Source organism: Diceros bicornis, chromosome 6 (genome assembly GCF_020826845.1).
Source record: "Diceros bicornis minor isolate mBicDic1 chromosome 6, mDicBic1.mat.cur, whole genome shotgun sequence".
NCBI classification, from domain to species: Eukaryota; Metazoa; Chordata; class Mammalia; order Perissodactyla; family Rhinocerotidae; genus Diceros; species Diceros bicornis.
In genome coordinates this window covers 55786531-55797383 of record NC_080745.1, presented here as the reverse complement: position 1 = coordinate 55797383, position 10853 = coordinate 55786531, and positions in this window count along the sequence as shown.

The following is a 10853-nucleotide window of genomic DNA, read 5'->3' as shown; positions in this document are numbered from 1 at the left end:
ATGTTTAGATCTGTTATCCATTTTGAGTTAGGTTTTAGTGTGAAGCAAGACTTGCGATTCATTTTTTTTTCCATGTGAAAAAATGTTTGGGTCTATTTCTAGGCTCTATTCTGTTTCACTGACCTAATATGCCAATATCACACTGTCTCGCTTACTTTGGTTTTAGAATAAGTCTTGAAATCAGTAAGTCTTCAACTTGTGTTCTTTCTTTCAAAAATTATTTTGAGGGGCTGGCCTGGTAGCATAGCAGTTGGGTTCACACGTTCCGCTTCAGTGGCCTGGGATTCACTGGTTCGGATCCTGGGTGTGGACCTACTCACTGCTCATCAATCCATGCTGGGGCAGCGTCCCACATAGAAGAACTAGGAAGGACCTATAACTAGGATATACACTATGTACTGGGGCTTTGGGAAGAAAAAGGAAAAAGAGGAAGATTGGCAACAGATATTAGCTCAGGGCCAAGCTTCCTCAAAAAAAAAAAAAGAAACTTATTTTGAATTTTCTAGGTTCTTTGAATTTCCCTATGAATTTTAGAATCAGCTTGTCAATTTCTATTTAAAAAAAAGACTGCCGGAATTTTGATTGGGATTTCATTAAAACTATCAATCAACTTGGGTAGATATGACATCTTCCAACTCTTTCATGGAACTAACATGGTATATGTCTCTTTCTCTTTTAGGCCTTTATAAATTTCTCTCAGCACTGTTGTACAGTTTTTAGTGTACAAATAAGGCAAATTATGTTAAATTTATTCCTAGGCATTTCATGGTTTTTGAAGCTACTGTAAAGTGGTATTTTAAAATTTCAATTTCTAATTGTTCATCACTAATATATAGAAATATAATTGAGTATAAAAGAAAAAATAATAAATTCCAGCTCATCAAAATAATAACCTCTGCTCTTCAAAATACACCATTAAGAAATGAATGAGCAAGCGACAGAATGGGAGAAAATATTTGTAATACATATATTTACAAAGGACTTGTATTTAGAATATACAAAGAGTTCTTGTATCTCAACAAGAAGATAACCCAATAAAAATGGGCATGATATTTGAATAGACACTTCATAAAAGAAGATATATGAATAGTTAATAATTACACGAAAAAATGGTTAACATCATTAGTCATCAGGGAAATGCAAATTAAAACTGCAATGAGAATCCGTTACACGCTGGAGTAACAGGAACTCTAATATGTTACTAGTAATATCGTACAGCCATCCTGAAAAACAGTTTGGCAGTTTCTTCTAAAGTTAAATATACACTTAGATTATGACTCAGCAATTTCATTCCTCGATATTTACTCAAGAGAGTGAAAACATATGTCCACTAAGAGACTTGTACACAGATGTTCACAGAAGCTTTATTCATAATGGTCTAAAACTGGAAACAAACCTAATGTCCATCAACAGATGAATACATAAACAAATTGTAGCATATCCATAACACAGATTACTATTCAGCAATAAAAAGGAATCAACTACAGATACACACACAACCTGGTGAATCTCAAAACATTATCGTCAGTGAAAGAAGCCAGAAGCAAAATAACCCATTTTTTGTGATCCCATTTTTCTGGAATTCTTAACAGACAGAACTAACCTATATTGACAGAAAGCAGATCAGTGGTAGTGTGGTGTGGTTGCAGACAGGTAGCAGATCAGTGGTGAGGCTGGTGGAGATTGACAGCAAAGGAGCGTGAGGGAATGTCTGGGGTGATGAAAATGTTCTATATCTTGATTGTGGTGGTTGTGTTTATTTGAGTGTATACATTTGTCATAAGTCATTGAAATGTAGACTTAAATGGATGTGTTTTGTTGTATGTAAATTATACTTCAATCTAAAAACGTTTTTAGCAGTCTTTGCAAGTTTCAAGTAATCTCTTTCCCTTTAACTCAGTCTTTTTTGGATAAATATTCAGCCCAATCCAAGGTTAATCTCCTGATAAATGTCATTTCTCCGCTCTGTTGTGTTTATCCCTCTCTCTCCTTCATGAGTGTCTAGCCTGGGGGAGAATTCATGTGTCTTCATGGTAACAGTGGAGGAGGTAGTTGGCATGCAAGTGGGTCCCTGAGTTCTCATTGGCCTAAGCAGAGTTTTTGCTAGTATTTGTCCCTGGGCATTCTGCTGGTGAAGCTCATCTTGCTGGTCTCTAGGTATTGGCTTCTGTCTTCATTGTATACCGTGCTGACATGTGCTGCTGGTGGAACTTATAGTTTGTACTCCATGTATGTCCGGAGGGGGGGCATATTCCTGGGGGAATTCCCTCCTTTTCTTGTAACAGTTCTTCTTGAGGATCAGTGATGACTTCTATTTGGCACAGGATATTTGCCATGGGATCATTTTCCCCTTTGCCACAGCCTGCTTCTCATTTCTTAGCTGTCTTCCATCGAGAACATGGGAGAGCATCTGGATCACTCCTGTGTCACTTGGGAGGTGAGGGGCAGTCAGTGGGCACTGTCTTTGGCTTTCTCTCTGCCCAGACACATCACAGGCCAAGGGCACCCAGTGAAGTATTGTCTTCCCACAGTTACTCATGGGACACATGGCACATGCCTCCCTATTGCAGCTTCCCCTCAGCTACTGAGGTTCCTATCTCTTCACTCTTCTGCATACCTACCCCTGGTCAAGACTCAAGGGAGTGGGAGACATGGTCCTTGAGAAACCTGGGCAACTCATCACTCTTCCTTTAAAAAAACCTTTCCCCTTCCTCTCTGGGTAGGCTTCTACTTTCCCTTCTTGTGTGGTGGGAACTTCCCCTACAACACAGTCCTGTGATTCCTTACTTATAGATGGATTTATTCTGGATGGGACCCATCTTCTTGTTCCCTACAGCAGTCCACTTCTTGGCTTAGCCTTAATGATAGAAGGGGGCCATTGGGAGAGACTGGCTTACCAACAAAGGGCAACACATCAGGAGATATTTCAAAAATACTGTCTGTAGTACAGAAATATTTTAGAAATGCCTAAAAGAAGGAGAGATACTGGAAAATTTCATGAATCTTAAGTAATAACAAAGAGGAGTTGCCTCCTCCTTCAAAGAGGTATTAGGTAATAACATAGAGTAAAGTCAGAGTTTACTGAGAGTGTCTAGTCTACCAGGTGACTTAGATATTGGGGAAGAGATACTTAATAATCAGTCACCTGGTTTACAGGATAGACATCCTGATTTTATAGATTAGGAAATAGTGCAGAGAGGAAGTGATTCACACAGGTTCATACAACTAAGTAGTGTCACTTGGACCCAGTGGTCTTGATTCTTGCTTTTGTATATTTCTATCACACACCTTTACCTCTTTTGTGGCTGCAAACCAATTTATAAAGTCAGGGTACTGCTAAAGGTTAAGGCCCTGGAAATAGAAGGGATTGAGGAAGAAGAGAACAGTGGAAAGACAGTGTTGGGACCCCACCAAAACAAGGCGTTCCAGGACCACTGCTGCCTTTTCTCCAGCTGCGTACTGACTGTGAGAAATGTGTGGGTTTCTACTGATCACTTCAGAAAACTTCACTGAGAGCACCATGAAAGATTTGCCCCACAAGTGGAGTGCTTTACTGGAATTATTGACTGTTACCAAGAATTCTTTGCAAATGATTAGATTTTTGAAAGCAAGGAGGATAAAGTGAAATTGAGAATATATCCCAACTTGTACTGTTAAGGAGTAATCTTACAGGAACATCATCCTACAGAGCCTCTTTTGTTTCAAAAAAACTTTTTTGAAGCCAGAACGAGATGCAGAATGCAATTATTTTTTAGTGGTTGGATGTCAAAATAAGGTAAATTGGAAGACACTAGTAAAATGAAGAATTGCGTGGTGGTAACATGCTTCCTTGGCTTACAGGTTTAGGTATACTATTAACTCAATAAAAGAATTTTCCATTGTATTTGTGTAATATCAGGTGGGTTAATTATTTACAAGAATGCTCAGCTAATATTCTAGGGAACTGCAGGCTGCTCCAAAGTCTCTAGGAAACCAGGTTAGCCTTGTCTAACCTGTGTATTTCTTCTGGATACATATAAATCTATTAAACAACCTGTTTTGAAAGAAAACTCACCAGTTGTTTTGTGAGCAGCACTATACCCCTGTGTTAACCTTGTGGTCTTCCTCCCCTTCCTTTCGTCGTGGTTCCTCATACTAATGGGTGCTTAAGCTTTGTTATTGCTTGGACTGCTTGTTGACAGAAATGCTCGATAACAATTTTGAAATCTGAGGGGCAGATGGGCAAATGCACTGTCCAGAATCTGCCAGAGCTACTGGTCTCCATTTGGATTCACGTGTCGCGTTGTCAGGCGAGTCCCGTCACTTCTCTGCGCTTCAGCTTCCTCGTCATGCAGGGGAGAAAACAGTGCCCATCTCGGAGGCTGGCGAGGCTCCAGTGCCACTATTCACGAGGCATTACTAACAGTATCGCACACCGATGCTTTCAGAGAAGTCGTTCCTCCCCACCCTGGAACCCCGTGAGGATGTACCTTGTTCTGTGGTTTTACCCAGCTTGACTGTAACTCACCACAGACCATTATGCTGTTACCGTGGCAGTGCTGAGAGTGTTGCGTACATTTTTCATTTGGATTTATGCCGTTGTATTTTTTGAGAGATCCTCACAAATCGGTTCCTCACGTAAAATGTGGGGATGCCAAAAATAGGTCACTTAACTAAAACAAATGAAAATGGAATCATATGGGGATAGCAGAGGCAAGGTAAAAATTAATAACGCTTAATATTTTTGTACAGAAACAGAACATTTTATTTTGCCAAGGGCTTTTTACCGACACTGTGTCTTCTACGAAACAATCACCTAATTTTCAATGTGAAGTATCAATAAATGATATGGCTATCTTTAGTCCTTGAGAAACCGTACAAAAGAGATTTTTGTGCTAACATTTAGACTGCAGGAGTAGACCTGAAATATCTATTTAAGAAAATTATATATAAAATGATATTGAATACAATTTTAAAAATGAATCATGACAATTATAACAGCCCAACTATATTTCATTTTGCGTATTCTTCCTATTCTTTGTGACAGTTACAAGTATACAATTTTTACATTAGTTTTACATAGCTTCCCTCACAATGTATACACAAGTTTAGAGTCTTCTTTTTGTTTTAATGCTGCATCATAAATATTTTCCCATATTATAATATGATCTTTTTGTTTATAATTTTAAAGGATTGTATACAATTCCATCGGCTTAATATATCATAATTCTCTAAACTCCTCCCAGTTGTTGAGCATTTAGGTTGTTTCTGTTCTATATATTATCCATAATGCAGCTATTATTTTTTTTTGCCCAGAGTGTTCAGCTTCTCTTGTTTTTTTGGGATAACGTCCCAGAAATGAGATTACTCTTCAAAGAATATGAATAATTTTCTAATTCTTGATCTGTGGCACTATATGGCTTTCCAAAGGGCTATTGCCTAGCACTGCCTGCTTCAGCATTCTCTCACAGCACTGGGCAGTGCTGACTGAGGATGGTCTTATACTAGACATTTATGGGTAGGTGGATTTGCAATCTTAAGTTGGAAAACAGTTTAACCGTGGGGGCTATTTTAATGGAAGAACCTATGAAGAGGCTAGGACTATACCAAGGCAGAGGTTTTGAAGCTTTGGTTTTTTCACTTGTACAATTGGTTCCATCATTTCATGACACTTAATTGTGCCCAATCATTGAGTTATTATATTGTGTGGGTTTGTACGCAGGCGTAGGTAGAATCTCGAATGCTAGTCCTATTGAAATTGTAAGCGAGAGTGCTAGATGTAAAGCATACCGTAAACATGACTCACATGTGGCTGCTCAGGAAACTTGGATTTATGGCAACACGGTGTAGGCAGAAGTTGGAAATCTTATTGCCTCCAGGGACCCGGCGGGTGTTGTACATGAGTGAAACAGCACTGGGGCTGGACAATACAGGATGTCGGGGACAAGGTGAAGTGGGGAGTACAGGCCTTGTCCAAAGGAGGGGTGCTGCTACTTGACTCTAGCTGATGGCTGCCACAAAGGAATGCCAGCCCAGGGTCTTGCGCACTTTCAATTTTTCAAGGGAATTTGGGAATCTGGATTTTTAGATATCTTAGTCTGTTCCAGCTGCCATAACAAAAATAACATAGATTGGGTGGCTTAAACAACCAGGCTTTATTTCTCACAGTTCTAGAGGCTGTGAAGTTCAAGACCAAGGTGCTGACAGATTCGATGTCTGGTGAGGACCCACGTCCTGGTGTAGAGATGGCCATCTTTTCACTATCTCTTCATGTGGCAGAAGGGGCAAAAGACCTGTCTGGGATCTCTTTTATAAGGGCACTAATCCCATTCTATAAGGGCAGAGCCATCAGGACCTCATCACCTCCCACAGGCCCACTTCCAAATACCATCACATTGGGGATTAGATTTTAACGTATGAATTTGGGGGGAACACATTCAGTCTGTAGCATTAGATAAATCTCATAATTACATGTGGAACTAATATAAACATTTTAAAAACTGTAGGCTTAACAAAAATGTCTGGAAGTTTGATTTGCTCATTACTGCAGTCTGTGACTGCTCTCATCTGAATCTAACTACAATCCCATGAAGCAGGCAGAGGGGTTACTTTTTTTGTGCAAACAAGGAGGCTGAGGCTCAGAAATTATTCTTCAACAGTTTATTAATGGCCTGTCCCACTAGGATGTAAGCTTCCTGAAGGCAGGGCCATTCTTCGTTTTCTTCACTGCTCTAAACTCTGCTCCTAGAATAGTTTCTGGTGTATACTGGACACACAATAAATATTTATGGAATTAATGAGTGATGAATAAATGGAAACAGGTTGAGTCACATGGCAAATAATATCTATGTTTTTGTACCAGATACTCCTCATGTTTTATCTCATTTTAATCCACATAACGTTCTGTGACAATAATATTACCCCCATTTTATAGATAGTAAACTGAGTCTCAGAGAGGTAAAAGTTCATGTAACTCACAATATAGAGAATCAGGACCAGGAAGGACCCAGATCTTCCTTTGATTGCTAGCTCTTCTCACTATTCTACACTGCCACTCTGCCACCATTGTCATAAATATTGATTATCTCCCACTCCACCCTCCCAAATATTGGCATTTTATTCCACAGACCAATGCACCACATCTCCCTTGAACAGGGGTCTGCACATTTTCTCTATAAAAGGCCAGATAGGAAACACTTTAGGCTTTGCAAGCCATATGTTCTCTGTTGCAACTACTCAGTTGCCATTGTATCATGAACACAGTCAAAGACAAAATGCAAATAAAGGGGTATGGTTGTGTTTCATAAAATTTTATTTACTAAAAGAGGCAGCAGGGCAAATTTTGCTTGAAGGCTGTAGTTTGCTGACCCCTGCTCAATAAAACAGACAAATTATCCTATTAAAAATGTAACAAGCTAGCTAAGTTGCTAGCTCACCATAGAGAAGTTCTGCGGCTTTACTTCATATTTCATGGAATTGTTTACTGTATACACCTAAATTACCCTGAGGTTGCAGTGGTGTGCTAGTATATGTTTAACAACTGGCTCACTCAGAGGATATAAAAAACTTTGATTGTAGTTTACTAATGTATGACTTCTGCGATATGAACACTCTCACCATGGCCAATTTCCAGCCACCAATATGACGTCACTGAACATGGGGATGGGATGCAGTAGGAGGTGGCTCCAGCACACCACTGTCTGAAGGCATATATCCATTTGGATTCTTTCGGCAGAAGTAACAGAAATCTCAACTAGTTCCAACAATAAGTAAAATTGTATTGTGTTACCTAACAAGCCAGATAGGGTGGCTCCAGAATTGGTTAATTTAGTGGCTTAGTGACATCATTACAGTGCCGGGTTCTTTTCATCTTTCTGCTGAGCTGTCCTTGGCTTACTGACTTTGTCCTCAGGCTAGCTTCCTTCATGGTTGAGAGGTGACTGCTGTAGTTCCAGGTATCATATCCAGATTCAGAATGTCTACAGGAAGAAGAGGGGCTTTTTTTTTCCTATGTCTTTTCTTTTTTTTGTGTGAGAAAGATCAGCCCTGAGCTAACATCCATGCTAATCCTCCTCTTTTTGCTGAGGAAGACCGGCTCTGAGCTAACATCTATGGCCAATCCTCCTCCTTTTTTTTGCCCCAAAGCCCCAGTAGATAGTTGTATGTCATAGTTGCACATCCTTCTAGCTGCTGTATGTGGGACGTGGCCTCAGCATGGCTGGAGAAGCGGTACGTTGGTGCACGCCCAGGATCCGAACCCGGGCCGCCAGTAGCGGAGCGTGCACACTTAACTGCTAAGCCACAGGGCCGGCCCTTCCTATGTCTTTTCTTAAGAGCAAGAAAACTTTTCCCAAAAGACTTCCCCTCATAGCTCACTGGCTAGAATTACTTCACATCCTTTCCCTAATTTACTGACCAGGGAAAGGGAGACCAATCAAAACCCATTCCATGAAACAATGGATTGGGCCAGCCTTCCCTGAAGCAAATGGCTGCTGGAAAGACAGCAGGTAGAGTAGACACCTAAACAAAACCAGGGTATGACAGAGTGGAGGGCAGGGTGAACTATGGATTCGGGGTAGGCAATCAGCTCTGTCTGCTACAGTAGGCTGTGATTCTTAAAACTAAGATACAAGTATGGTAGATCTTTTAAATGAGTTTTTCTTTGAGTGTTTAATTTTGGGGAAGAAAGCAGTTGACTGTTAAAAGTACTTACCCATGACACAGAGTTATGTTTTGGAGGGACTGATCCCGAAGCTCCAGAGTGTTGGAGACTCTTTGGAAGGTTGGTTTTGCTTTGAAATCAGAGATAATTCCATGGCTGATCAAGTCAGTGACCTATAGGCATGTCTCAGGGAAATACCAATGGTACCATTTAAAGAACTGCATTTGTAGCTGTGTCAGGTTGCAATTAATGTCATTCTACTGGCAAGAATTATATGCATATGATTAGACAAAATGTATATGAATTTATACCAAGGAATAAGGAAATGCAGTGGAAGCAGTGTAGGGTATTCATTGGGAAAAGTGGCCTTGCAATAAGATCAAGGTTTATATCCCATTCCTGCTGCTTGGTAGTGTTAACAATAATTGGGCAAATTACTGAATCTCTCTAGTTTGAGTTTCTATGTCTGTAAAATAGGGATAATAATACCAACCTTCTATAGTTGTTTTAAGGATTAAATGTGATACTGTCGATAGTGCTGCGTAATAGCAGCATGGCCTATGTTAAGTGCTCTGTAAAAGTAGATCTATATTGTTGTTTACACAGCCCAGACACCACTGTTTTGGCTGCTACTCAGTGCCTAGGCCAGCGATTAGCAATATTATCATTTCAAATAATAATTTTGATTTTCTCTAAATCAGTAGGCTTAATGTTTATACCAACACTGCTCTTCTAATACTTTTGTTGGATTTTTACTCTTCGATTGTTCACTCCACCCCCTTTGTCAGTCTCCCCAAATTCACAGATGGCTAATAAGATGAAGAGGGAGGCCCAGGTCTTGAAAGTGGGCAAACCTAAGTGGTCTATTTGGGAATCACTCTTACCGCCTTAGCCTCACTATCTTTGCTCTGTATTTGCTCTTTAAACTCACAGGCTACCAGTTTGTTCCCATGACTTCAAAGATGCACACCTGCAGGATTCTACTGTGAGCTATTTTCTTGAGAAAGTTTTGGTTTTAAAGTACATTTTTTTTTTTTTTTTTTTTTTTTTTTTTTTTGGTGAGGAGATCAGCCCTGAGCTAACATCCGCCAATCCTCCTCTTTTTTTGCTGAGGAAGACGGCCCTGGGCTAACATCGGTGCCCATCCTCCTCCACTTTATATGGGACGCCGCCACAGCATGGCTTACCAAGCAGTACTTCGGTGCGCGCCCGGGATCCGAACCAGCGAACCCCGGGCCGCCGCAGCGGAGCGCGCGCACTTAACCGCTTGCGCCACCGGGCCGGCCCCCTAAAGTACATTTTTTTTTATTAGACAGTTTGGTTTGCCCAGTTTGGTTTAGCAGGCAGTACATTAGCCTGTGTTCACCAAATAATGCATGCTTTGTCATATTTGAAATGATGTTTCATTTAATTAATATTACTTAAAATTTCTTCTGGTGATCATAATAAAATTGTACCAACCACTGGGTGATCTGCTCAGTCCAGTGGAAAAAGCATCTGTCAAAACTCTTATTTAGTCTCTTAAAAAATTCATCCCTTACTGTAACTAAGAAGCGTGTTCGACATGCCAAAGAAGGTCTTAAGAAACACTTTATCTCACAGTGTCTGTGGGGCCATAATCCAGGTACAGCTTAGCTGGGTTCTTGGCTCAGGGTCTCACAAGGCTGCATTCAAAGTGTCATCCAGGCTGTGTTCTCAACTGGAGGCTCAACGAGGGAAAATCTGTTTCCAAGCTTGGGTTGGGATGTTGGCAGAATTCATTTCTTTTCTGTTGTAGGACTGAGAGCTTTAGCTTTCTGCTGTCATCTGGAGGCTGTCCTCAGCTTCTACAGGCTACCACAGTTCCTTGCCACGTGGTCCTCTTGATAGGCCGTGTGCAATATGGCAGCTTGCTTCTTCAAGGCCAACAGGAGTGTGAGAGTGAGTCTGCTAGCAAGACTGAGTCTTATATAGCGTGACATAATCATGGGAGTCATGTCCCATCACCTGAGGCGTATTCTGGTTAGAAGCAAGTCACAGGTCCCGCCCACACTCAACGGGAGGGATTACACAAAGATAAGAATGACAGTGGGCATGACCACAGGGGGTACCTTAGAATCTGTCCACCACAAGGGTGTGGTTTGCTCACCACTGAATCCCCAGTTCCCTGAAATAGTGACTAACACAGATTAGACACTAAGTGTTGTGAGTTGAATTAATTAATGTTGCAGAT